Here is a 13,433-nt window from a genome sequence, read left to right as displayed (position 1 = left end):
GCTCTTCACACAATGGTCATACCAGCAATTTCCGATGTCCCACACCATTATGATTACGCAAATATGCAAGAATCATCTTCGGTGGTGGATGTCTTCCCCTCAGCTCTTGTTGGGAAGACCCTTTGTTCCTTACCCTCCGGTTGCTACTCTGACAACGGACGCTTCCCTGATCGGGTGGGGGGGCATTATCAGGGCAGAACTGTCCAGGGCACATGGCAACCAGACAAATGCCACTTGCACATAAATGTTCTAGAGATGAGAGCAGTGCTTTTAGTGTTGCAAGCCCTTCAAGACTCTCTTCCCTTGGGAACGATAGCAATCCAGACGGACAATATGTCTGTAGTGTGGTATATCAACAAACAGGGCGGAACCAGGTCCTATCCCCTATGTCGAGAAGCACTCAGGCTGTGGCAATGGGCGATTTCTTCTCAGCGGTTTCTGATAGCAACGCACATCCCCGGGAAGTCCAATCAAATCGCGGACAAGTTGAGCAGAGCTATTCTCATGCCTCACGAGTGGTCTCTGAAAGACTCTGTTGTGAGAGAGATTTTTCTCAAGTGGGGTCAGCCTTGCTGCGACCTTTTTGCTACTCCCCAAAACAGCAAGTGCAGAGATTATTTCACCCTATTCCCGTTACCAGGCCAGCCCAGCAGAGACGCTCTAGTCCAAGTTTGGCCCCGGGGACTTCTGTATGCATTTCCTCCCTTCCCACTAATCTCTCAAGTGATACAGAAAGCTATCGCTCAGAAGGCCTCATTGATCCTCATTGCTCCTTACTGGCCTCGACAGGTTTGGTTCCCCTTTCTGCATCATTTTCTGTTGGAGCAACCTTGGCATCTGGACCTAGTTCCAGATCTTTTGATCCATCAGTCGGGTCAGTTACATCGCTCCCTCCCCTTTCTGAACCTCACTGCTTGGTTCCTCCAGTTCCAACCTTAGCCAGGCTTCCTCAAATATCTCACTCTGTTCGAGATATTTTGATAGCTTCCCATAAATCTTCCACTCGGAAGATTTACCTGAGTAAGTGGAAATGTTTCGCCTATTGGGCTCAAGGAAGGGACTTAGATCCTTTCACTGCTCCCATCCATATGGTTCTTGATTTTCTAGCTGAACTCTTTCATGCAGGTTCATCTCCTTCTACTCTTAAAGTTCAATTGGCAGCTATAAATAACTTTCATGTGGGCATTTCAGAGTCTGCCATAATGTCCCACAAGCTTTGCTAAGCCTTTTTGAAGGGAGTTTTTCTACTCAGACCTCCGATAAGAAATCCTCCTCCTCCTTGGGACCTTAATTTAGTTCTCAGTTCTTTGATTCTCCCCCCTTTCGAACCTGCAGCTTCCTGTTCTTTGAAATTGTTATCATGGAAGACTCTCTTTCTGGTAGCTGTTACTTCAGCTAGAAGAGTTTCAGAACTTCAGGCACTCAGCTGTCGACCACCATATCTGTTATTCCACAAAGACAGGGTATCCTTACGAACCAACCCATCCTTTTTACCTAAGGTAGCCTCTGCTTCTAACCTAAATCAAAGCATTGACCTTCCTGTGTTCTTTCCAGAATACTCTAATAGGTCTGAACAAAAATTGCATTGGCTAGATGTTCATCGTCAGTTAAGGTACTATTTGGATAGAACCAAACAATTCAGAAAATCTGACCAGCTGTTTGTCTCTTATGCAGAAGGCTTTCCAAGGTATCACTATCTAGATGGCTAACATCTCTAATTTCCATTGTCTATGAAATAAGACACCAAAAGCTGCCTAACAAACCTAAAGCCCATTCCACCAGAGCTTTGGCTACTTCTATAGCCTTCCAAGACAGACTGCCTATTGACACCATTTGTGCAGCGGCTACTTGGGCTACTCCTCACACTTTCATTTCTCATTACAAGTTGGATTTAGCTTCTAGACATAGAGCTAAATTGGTTCCACTGTTCTCAAGAGTCTTTTCCGATAGGCCACCCGGGACAAGGTGCTAGGGACGCGGTCCCATCCAGCAAGAATGAAGGCGAGATTGACAACTTAACATATAGAAGTTATGTTCTTACCATAACGATCCATGTTAGTTGTCTTCTTCTCGCCTTCTTTCTTGCGTCCCACCCTCCTTCCCCCTAGCCTGGACAGACCTAGAGGAGTTTGTTTGTGACCTCTCTTTCTACCACCTCTATTGTACTTAGGTATATGTTTTTGTACATATATTCCTTCTTCAGGTTTTCAGGTCACCTTCTTCCATTCCCTTTGTAGAGGTGGATTCTTTCCCTTTCCAGTAGTTCTGGAGTTATTTTGGCTGGGCACAGCTTACAAACGAGATCTGAGGTAATACACGCCTAGCATTGTGGGATATAGGGGGAGCCTCGAGCCGGTGGAACCAACTCTCGAGCTTTTAGAGTGTCCGAGTCGGAGCCGAGGTCGGCTCCGAACCCATCCAGCAAGAAAGAAGGCGAGAAGAAGACAACTAACATGGAACGTTATGGTAAGAACATAACTTCTATTTAGCATGTATTCGGGCTACCAGGGGCACTGTTTCACTCATTGGATTCATTCAGTGGTGTTGTGAAATATGACACTCACACATGCACAGTTTTTTACTTATTTATTGTCTTTATTTACCAGGAAACTCTTACTGAGCTGCAATTAGTCCTTTTTTAGTGGAGAACCAAGGAGAAAAGCTCCAAAAGTTATGCAATAACATAAAGTTGAATAGAAAATAAGAATTTGCAGGTAGTTGTAAAGGAGGTTTATACTTAGTACAGAATATTCATAGTTATACAATGTTAAAAAGCAGTAAAGCAGTATACATTCACTCCATACATCTCTTACATTTACATGACTCAGAGGTATGTAGTCGCATCTTGATGTGGTTACAAAAGTTGAGTTAGCGGGGGTTGGGCACTAATTATTTACGCATTTCTTGCAGTTTTCTGGTTTAAAATACGACATGATTATCAGGTATATTTTTGACAGTGTCATGATTTAGGAAGCTTGCTGTGGTTATAGAAGTTTTGTTGGAGGGGGCATTCAGTGTAGCTCATGGCTAAATGTAAGATAGTAGAAAAGATAGAATTGTTATAGGGGACTGAGGTATACAGCAGTCGCAGTGAGGTTAGTTTTTATTTAGTTAGGGTCAATGGTTTGAAGACTTGAAATGCTAGAAGATGAAATTATTGGGGCGTTAAGTAAACATCAATAAGAAGAAAATCAGGAAAGTGAGAGAGAAGAAAAGGATGAATGCAGTGGTAGAAAGCTTTATGTGAATTCGAAGTCATTTCGGTAATTAGATTTTTGTAGTTTTTTTAGTAGTGGTGGTGTGCTGATCTACAGTAGCAGAGATTCTGCATAGTTTCTACCCTGGAGTGATAAAGGAGCATAGCCAGACATGAGGAAGGTGATGTTTCAGTTCAGTTTTAAAAGTGCTTCAACAATCAATTTTTCATAAGGTTGCAGGGATTTTTTTCTGTATTTTAAATATACAATTTGAGCGTAGTGCGTCACTTGACCTGTTACTGGGTTTTATTATGGTAAGCAGAGATTTGTCAGCACATTCCAGGGCTCTACCAGGGATGTAGAGATGTATTACATTTCTTAGACTTGGACATATATCACGCTTGTGAAGTAGTTTGTGGATTATTAACAGCTGAGAGTGAATGAGTGTATATGGGAGTTATAGCCAATCTAGTTTCTTTAGTGCCAGGCAATGAATAACATTAACTTTATATATTTGTTTTTAGGGTTAAGGAGAAGTTGGGAGTTTTCTAGCCAGCATGCAGTTGTGGACAAAGATACCTTAGTTAATTTCTGGAGGGATTTTAGTTTTTTTTTTTTTTTTGCTGTGCAGATAACAATAGAATCATCTGCATATTGTACAATTTTGACATTTAGGGAGGATGACTGCAGGTGATTGATGAACAGATTGAATAATGAAGGTTCTAGAATGGAGTCTTGGGGAACTCTTACATTAATGTACAGAAATGAAGAGAATTTGTTCTGCCATTTGGCAACTTGTCCCCTTGTACTTAAATAACTGCTGAACCAGTGAAGTGGGGGTTCATTTAGTCTGAAGACTTCAGAGTGTCAGGAGGAGCTTTTTGTGACAGACTGTATCAAAACACATTTGATGTACTGATACCATCATTTCTGACTTAGTTGATGATGTCTATGAAATTCAGTAGTTGTGGTGGTGTCATGGTGTGGTCTGAATCTTTGTTGAGTACAAGAGAGTGGTTAGAAGACTGCATTGGGCCTTTAACTAGATAGGTCAGTGGATAGGCTGCTTTATGTAGGAACAGTGGTGGCTGGTGACTTCAAATCACAGGGCAGCTGCAGGAGCTATCTGAATGAGTGTGGCCAATGGGAAGGGGTGTGGCCAACTAGAAAGGGGTGGAGCTATGTTCAAAACCACAAAAACTGGGACTTTAATTAAATAGTCTGTCCTGGGTGCCAAACCATCATTATGAGAGTCCAATCAAGAAAAAATGAAGTGGAGAAGAAAAAAATCTAGATGGAAATAAAATGGTTGTGAGACATGAAAAAATAAATTACTTTTTAAATACATTACTGGAATGCCAGTCAAAATCAAGTATATAAAAAAACAAGCAGCACTCAGCTCAAACCACTTCTTCTTGCACTGCAGTTCTAATTATAATTTATATTCAGTTTTATAAAAGTACCAAGTAACATGCTAAAAGTAGCAGTCTCTGTGATATCCCCACTTGTAAAAATGGTTCTTATCCAAAAAAGGCCTGCTGCCTGACGATAATCTACTTGCTTCATGGGGAAAACATGATCAAAGAAAAAAATGAACAGCAAACAAGAAACAAGCTCAAGATCAATTGCTTAATGGATTACTTCACAGGTTATGGACCACACATGATAGATTTGCATTCTGTTTAGTTTACAGGTAAAGCCTGCAAAGATGATTGCATGTGTCCAAAAATGTAATGAGCTTCTGAAAATACTGTAATCCTGTCCTTTATTACAAATACTGTCATATGTATTTCAATACCTAAGCCTAAAAACCAGGGACACATTTTAAATATTGATTCTATAATCTTGGAAAGTTACTAGAATAAAATGCTGTGTTACCACCATGCATTTCACTGCAAAGTCTTGAACCCAGGACCCTGTGCACTACAGTCAGAGCAACATACCACTATGCTAAAACAGCAGTTTCTTGAAAGACAAGAAGACTGAAACTTAAATGGCTATCATTTAGTGAATTCAGTTCTCACCCTAGCTCTCAACCTCTTAGCACAAAAAAAACACACAAAAAAAAAAACACAAAACACCTGGACAAAGCCAATATAGGGGAATACAGCCCCCAAACATATTTAGTGAATTCAGTTCTCACCATAGCTCTCAACCTCTTAGCACCAAAAACTTGGACAAAGCCAATCATGGGGAAATACAGACCCAAAAATAGGGACAGATTTCAAATATTGATATTATAAACTTAGAAAATTGCTAGAATAAAAGGTTTTGTGTTACCATGTATTTTCTGAAGAATATGAAGTCTGAAATTCAAATGCCTGTCATTATTTAGTGAATTCAATCCTTCACTGATTACAAAAATCCAGAAAACCACAGATTTTATGAGGAACAGAACAGAACAAAAATATATGAGGCAAAAATCTGGACAGTTTTCACAAGTGATGGTGGGTAGGGAATTCATTCTCTTGCTACCTGTACCCAAGGTACAGGGTTTGAGCCTGAGTAACTCTAGCCACCAGGTATATTTAAGTGGGGCATTACACACACACACACACACACACACACACACACACACACACACACACACACACACACACACACACACACACTACCTTTATATTCCCTTGCAACACACACAAAGTACCTGTATATTCCCCAATAAATAACGAGACAAACCTTCCCTTATAATAATTCCAAATTCCCTTCCCTTGCAGCCAGAGCCAATCAGTAGCTATCTGACTGCAGACATTGCAGTCTGACTTCCCTTGTATTCATGTACGTGACTGCAGACATTGCAGTCTGATTTCCCTTGTATTCATGTACGTGACTGCAGACATTGCAGTTCAATCGACTTCCAGTCTACGTGGTTACAAACCATATAGATTTCTGGGCATCTGAACACTGATGCCTTCTCTTCATAATCTGGACTGATTAAACAGCAGTCCGAATTTACAGAAACCCATAACTCTACGAGCATGCATGCACAGTTCAAGTTCCTGGACTAGCAGCTAATTATTTTATTTTTAAACTTCTTTTTTCAATTTTACAGCTGGGGGGCTACAGTCCTGCAGTCTGATAGCACAAGCCACCCCTGGTAGGAGAATGATATAGGACTTTTCTGTAGTTAGGGAACACAATTTTCAGAGACTGAGGGGGTTATTAGAATAGCAATAGGGTCTGCTAGTTGTTTTATCTGTGATTTTGATATATTCTAGGAGTAGTTTGTCAGCAACTATTTTGGTGGGTTTTAGTTTTTGGAGATTTTTTCTGAATAACTGTGGTGTGGAGGCTGATGAGAAGGAGAAGATGTGATTCAGTTTTGGTGTTACAGTAGGGGGCTATAAGTTGTGGTTGGTTATGTTTGTAAACAGTGATATTATAGTTTGGATAAAGTGGGAGTTAAACTGGGATGCTATGTTACTATTTGGGTTGCAGATGGATGGTGAAGGCTAGGTTGATTTGCCTGGACTGAGTAAGTTATTTATTGGGGTTATTATGGTGGATATGTGGTTGATGGGTGTAATAGCTTTTTTTTATCAATTCTGATATTTTGCTTAGTGAAGCTTTTTAGCTGTCTGAGATTGTGTTGATTGGAATTTGATTTATTTTTTCCAATAATTCCTATATTTTGTCCATTTCCGTCATGAGTTGCTTGAGCCTACTAGGAAGCCAAAGGACTGGTTTTGCATTGATTCTCTTTGTGCTGATGGGGGATAGGTTGTTATATATATTCAGGAAAGTGTTACAACTCTGTACAGCATCATTTAGTGGTGAGGATTTTAATATATCCCAGTTGTATTTACCAAGGTATTTGGTAAAAGTGTCCATATTAAAAGTTGACATTGTTTTGACTCCTTTGAATTGCTGCTTTAAACTTGTTTGCGTCAGGAATCTAATTAAGTAGGTTAGTAAACGGCCACTTGGAAACATGCCAAAAACTGAGTATTTATTTGTTAGTGCTGTGATGATCCATTCAATGACTAATTCTCTTCCCATTTATTTGTTGTATCTTGTTGGGGTATTGACGAGTTGTGTGAAACCAGACAATTGTATGGTATTCATGGGAATGAGGGAGTTAATGGTGAGACAGTCATATTTACATCACCCAGGATAACTGTTTCCTGTTGAATATTGTTTGACGTCCTGCAGGGCATATCTCCTAGGATACGGATGTTATTTCCTGGAGGGATGAATATACCCACTAAGACAACTGATTTAATTAATTCACTCCAGTGGAGCTCAGGAAGTTTGCACTGTAACTTCCAGTGGGTGGAGCATAAGACTTTTGACAGAATCAAATTTTGTCCTCACATTTCAATAAAAATTAGACCTTGACTATTTAGTCAGCATGGGCATCGTATTTTGCTTCTTAGTTTCCTTTTGCTTCTACTGGCTGTTTTCACTGGCTCTTTTCCTTACATGAATATTAATAGTCAAGGTCTAATTTCTATTGGAAGACAAGCTTCCTGACTATGAATAGTCATGACTTGGTTCTTATTGGCAAAAAAGCTTCCTGATTAAAGATGTAGAGCAATCTCGGAGTTGGTATATTTAGTTGGGGGGGTGGGAGTTGAGGCCCCCCCACTTTTTTACAGTTTGGAAGTTTGTTAGTGTGGCATGGCCAAGTGAATTATTTCCCAATGAAGGAATTTGCTTACCTGGCCGTTCGAGATTATAAGTTTTTGACTTAGCTGTCAATGTTTAGGCTTTCGACATGTTAAGTGGTCGATTAGATAATATAGACCCAACCTATAGGATAAACCAAATAGTTGCAATTATCAGAAAGCAGACAAAATACCAACAAATGAACATAAAACTAAAAACTAAATATAATTCTGTTGGTATAATATGAAAAGAAGTGGCCACTATTTATTTTATTTATTTTATTTTATTTTACATTTGTTGACCAGGCTAGTCTAGCTGGATACATGTCCATTTTCAGTAGAGGCCGGGGGAGAAAAGCTCCAAAGGCATATGGAATAGAAAAAATACAAAAATGCAAAATACAAAATATAAAATATAAAACTATAGTATAAGATATACAAAGGGGTAACAGTAAAGATACATGCAAAAAACTAAATTAGAAAGTGGTAGGAGTTTAAGTAAGCAAAAATTAAAAAATGTTTATTTATCCCCCCCCCCCCACATAGTAGCAATAGAGAGCATTCATTAATAGTATTAAACTACAATACTTTGAATGAGCTTAGCAAGGGCAGTAAGGGATACTGTAAAAATGCAAGACAGTAAGTTTACATTGTTGTTGAGATGTAGGACGTTAGCCAGGGTTAGTGCAGGAACATAACCAGTGTATGTTGAGATATGATTTTAGTTTCTTTTTATATAGTGTAAGAGATGACAGAGAAGTGAGGTCAGTAGGAAGTGAATTCCATAACTTTCCAACAGTGTTAGAGAACAGGGTATCACCTGCTAAGTTATAAGATCTGCAGTTGTTAATCAGAAGTTTGTTGGATGACTGTAGGTTTTTAGGATTGTTGTAGGGGATGAAAAGGCTTGAGAGTATTGGTGTATTTGTGGGTTGAGAGAGGATCTTATGGGCTATAGCAAGCTGGAGTTATTGTAAATGGTGTAGAAACTCAAGCCAGCCAAGTTGTTTTAGGTTAAGGCAGTGATGAGTCCTGAAAGGGGAGGCAGTAGCAAATCGAGCAATATTATTATAGGATACTGCTAGTTTGCTGAGGTTACTTTTAGAAAGATTTGTATAAATGGGAGAGGCATAGAGTAGAATAGAGATAAGGTTAGTTCTTGCTAAAGCAGCCCTGGCTGTTGGTGTAAGAAAGGGTTTGACTCTATAGAGGGAACCTAGTTTTTTATTGACTGTTTTTATAGTGTTATTGACATGAGTATCAAAAGTGAGGTTATTGTCAATTGTTATACCTAGTAGTTTATTAGTTGGGTCGGGAGAAATAAGTGTACCGATGTTTGATGTGAGTGTGAAATGAAATGGGGGGGACGTACGGGTAGGTGAGAAGAGGAGCATTTTAGTTTTTTTGGGGGTTTAGAAGGAGGCAACGGTCAGTGAACCATTGTTCGACAGTATTAAATGCTTTCTGGGTAAGGGTGTGTAATTCAGTTGGAGAAGTAGCTGAACAGATAATAGTAGAATCATCTGCATATTGAATGCATGTAGTATGTGGAATTACTAACTGAAGATCATTTATATAAATGGAAAAAAGCAGAGGACCTAATATAGAACCCTGAGGGACACCGAGGGAGATGGGCAGGAGATTAGAAAGGTTATTGTGCCAAAGTACAGCCTGCTGTCTGTTTTCAAGGTAAGATTTGAACCAACGGATGGCTAAGGAATCAAGAGAAAGCGATTTCATTATATGTAAGAGGAGTTGGTGATTAACCATGTCTAAAGCTTTGGATAAATCAAGGAATACTGCAGAGGAAGGAATACTTTTGTTCCGGTTTTTATTAATACAATCAGTGAATGATAGCAGGGCAGTGGTAGTACTGTGGTATGGCCTGAAGCCATGCTGACAGTTAGCTAGTAAGTTATTTTGTAGAAGGTGTTGAAGAAGTTGCTTATGGATATACTTTTCCATGATTTTTGCCAGAGGAGATAGTAGAGCTATTGGACGGAAGTTGGAGAAGTCATAAGAGTTGCCACCTTTGTGTAATGGAATAATGTGGGAGATTTTCCAGATTGATGGGATATTACCTTCACTTATGGTTCTATTGATCAGAATAGATATTGGGTAGGCAATGGCTTTTGCACCTTTTTGAAGGTATTCTGCAGGGAGTTGGTCAGCTGAAGGGGTGTTGGGTTTAAGTTTTTGTGAGTAGGGAGGATATGGTGGAGGTGGAGACAGGTTGTAACTGAAATAAGGGGGAGCAGTTAAGGATGAAACAGTAATATTAGAGGTATCAGGAGATAGTTGGTTGGCAAGAGCTTGGATAGCATTGGTGAAGAAGGAATTAAAGGCATTGGCAGTGTGAATAGGATTATTAGGGTTAGAGCTTAGTGGATTAGGAGTGATAGATTGCTCTGGGTGAAGAAGTTTGTTAATGCTGTTCCAAAACTTTTGAAGTTTGTTTTGATATGTCTCCTGTACTTGAAGGTAAAAGTTTTTTTTGTCTAGAATGATGGCTTTTTTTGTACTGTTTCTAAGTTGCCTAAAGGTTTGGTGATCTAATGCATTCTTAGTGGAACGCCATTTTCTCCAAGATTTGTTTTTTAAAAGGATTTTTTGCCTAGTATCATTAGAGAGCTAGGGGGCTGGTTTGGATTTACATCTAACAGAACGTTCTGGAGCATGGCGGTTCAGGATGGTTAAGAATGTAGTGCTGAAATACGCTACTGCTTCGTCCAGTGGGAGAGATTTTAGTGGTGATCAGTTCATTTGAAAAAGCTCTGTCTGAAAGAGTTCAGGATTAAATTTCTTTTTGTTACGTACAGCTCTGACTGTATTAGGGTAGGTGAGGTTAGTTTTATGTCTAATAATATATCTGAGAGCGTGATCGGTTATGTCATGGGGAAGGATTCCTACTTTATAAGTTTGGTGATGATTGTTAGTAAGTTTCCAGTCCAGGGTACTTTCTTTATTGTTGGGTTTATTTATTCTGGTTGGGAAGTTGATAGATTGTGAGAATCCAAATAAGTTTATATGGTTGGTAGGGAGATCATTATGACAGGACTGCCAGTCTATGTTAAAATCTCCTAGGATTATGGTTTCTTGGGGTAGATTAGAAGAAGTCCAGTAAAGGATATTTTCAAGGGTGTTAATGTTATTACCAGGGGACAGGTAAAAACAAATGACATTTATTGCTTTACAAGTATTGATTTGAAGTTTGGAGATTAGTATTTCTGCTTTATTATTTTGAAGTGGAGAAAGGTCTATAGTGCTGACTTGTAGTTTGTGTTTATATAGGATTGCGACCCCTCCTCCCTTTCTAGTGGTGCGGTCTTTTCTAATGATGTTATACCTGGGTGGAGTTATTTCATTGTCTAGAACCGTGGATTTTAGCCAAGTTTCAGATAAGCATAAAAGATCGAATTGGTGGATATCTAAGAGGGCATGTAGATGAGGAATTTTGTTGTTAATGCTACGAATATTAAGGTGTGCTATGAGGAGAGAGGTAGCAGGCTTTGAAGGGGCTATGGAGCTAGAGATATTTGTTTTACATGGTGCTGAGATGGGGGTATGGTAAGGGCCAGGGTTAGGATGTATATCACCATCTAGTAGGAGATGAAGGTGTGTTATGCTTTTATTGAGAATATGTTTTCTAAAGTTGTCAGGTTGGAGTATGAAATGAGTATGGGTATATTTGATGGGAGCTAGTCTATGATAGTTAGGAAGAAGGTAGTTAGGTTTGTATATGATGTTGAGGAAGTTTAGTGATGTATATGGTGGAGGTGTAGAAGTGCATTTGGAGGGGAAGGGAGGGATGTAGTGTAGAGGGTGCTCATAGGAGGTTAGAAGATAGGCAGTAGTGAGGGAAGAAGAGATGAGTAGGAGCAAGAGAGGTATGTTGAATAGGTAAGGGGTGTGGAAAGTGGACATAGTGGGAATGATTAGCGGGAGGAGAAAGTTGGAGGTGAGGCTAATTGGTAGGTATAGGGTTGAATGTGGTAGAGTTCTGTAGAGAGGTTAAATAGGAGGTGGGATGTAGGTAACTGATTGATTAATGTGAATGGATGAAGTTTTGTGGAAGTGTGGTGTAGGAGGAGTAAAGGTAGGAGTGTTGGGGGCAGGTGAGAATTGGGGGCAGGGTAGGGGAGCGGAGTGAGCCCGCAGGGCAAACGGAGCGGGAAGAGAGCAAGGAGTAGTTTGCCAGGAGAGATAATCAGTGTAGTAAGGAGACTGCAGGTGAGTCTGAAGATAAGAGATTTGGCTGAGGGAATAGGAGACTTAGGAAGAAATGGAGATTAGGATGTGAGAAGAGTAGGCAGTGATGTGAGATGCCTTAGGACAGTGAAGATGGGGAAATCAATGAGACATGAGAAGCTGGGGAAAACATAGAAGGGGAGATAGAGAGGAAGAAGGGTATGATAAAGTTCAGAATGCCTATTGTACAGAGATAAGGTGGAGAAGGGTGCAGAAAACAGGGCAAGAAGCTATTCCTGAAGTGCTACCAGCAGGTAAGACACGTACATTACATTAAGTAAGACAGCACAGGGGATAACGACTAGAGTGGGGAAAACAAACAAAAAATGGGGGGAGAGAGGTATGGGAACCAGAGAAAAGTATGAGTTCGGGTTGCGGAAATAATGGAAGAGGGAGGTAGTTTGGGTGCTGGCTGACCTGACCGGGGGCTTGCCTAACCTTACAGTATGGTAAAGTTGTGTTTTGGATACAATTTTACAAGTAGTTTAAGCAACACATACTTTCACTGTCCTTAGCAGGGATGGTCTCATAGGGAGCTAGTAATTAAGTTCTTAGCTCAGGGTAAGTTCCTTGGATAGCAAGTAGGGCACTTTCAGTTGGTCAGGAGCAAGGACGCGTAGGAGCACACAGGTTTCACTGTCCTTAGCAGGGATGGTCTCACAGGGAGCTAGTAATTAAGTTCTTAGCTCAGGGTAAGTTCCTTGGATAGCAAGTAGGGCACTTTCAGTTGGTCAGGAGCAAGGACGCGTAGGAACACACAGGCTGGTACTTTCACTGTCCTTAGCAGGGATGGTCTCACAGGGAGCTAGTAATTAAGTTCTTAGCTCAGGGTAAGTTCCTTGGATAGCAAGTAGGGCACTTTCAGTTGGTCAGGAGCAAGGACGCGTAGGAACACACAGGTTTCAATGTCCTTAGCAGGGATGGTCTCACAGGGAGCTAGTAATTAAGTTCTTAGCTCAGGGTAAGTTCCTTGGATAGCAAGTAGGGCACTTTCAGTTGGTCAGGAGCAAGGACGCATAGGAACACACAGGTTTCACTGTCCTTAGCAGGGATGGTCTCACAGGGAGCTAGTAATTAAGTTCTTAGCTCAGGGTAAGTTCCTTGGATAGCAAGTAGGGCACTTTTAGTTGGTCAGGAGCAAGGACGTATAGGAACACACAGGTTTCACTGTCCTTAGCAGGGATGGTCTCACAGGGAGCTAGTAATTAAGTTCTTAGCTCAGGGTAAGTTCCTTGGATAGCAAGTAGGGCACTTTCAGTTGGTCAGGAGCAAGGACGCGTAGGAACACACAGGTTTCACTGTCCTTAGCAGGGATGGTCTCACAGGGAGCTAGTAATTAAGTTCTTAGCTCAGGGTAAGTTCCTTGGATAGCAAGTAGGGC

This window comes from Protopterus annectens, chromosome 16.part0, assembly GCF_019279795.1.
Source record: "Protopterus annectens isolate FY-2018-M chromosome 16.part0, PAN1.0, whole genome shotgun sequence".
NCBI classification, from domain to species: domain Eukaryota; kingdom Metazoa; phylum Chordata; order Ceratodontiformes; family Protopteridae; genus Protopterus; species Protopterus annectens.
Note: the sequence above shows the minus strand (reverse complement) of the source record.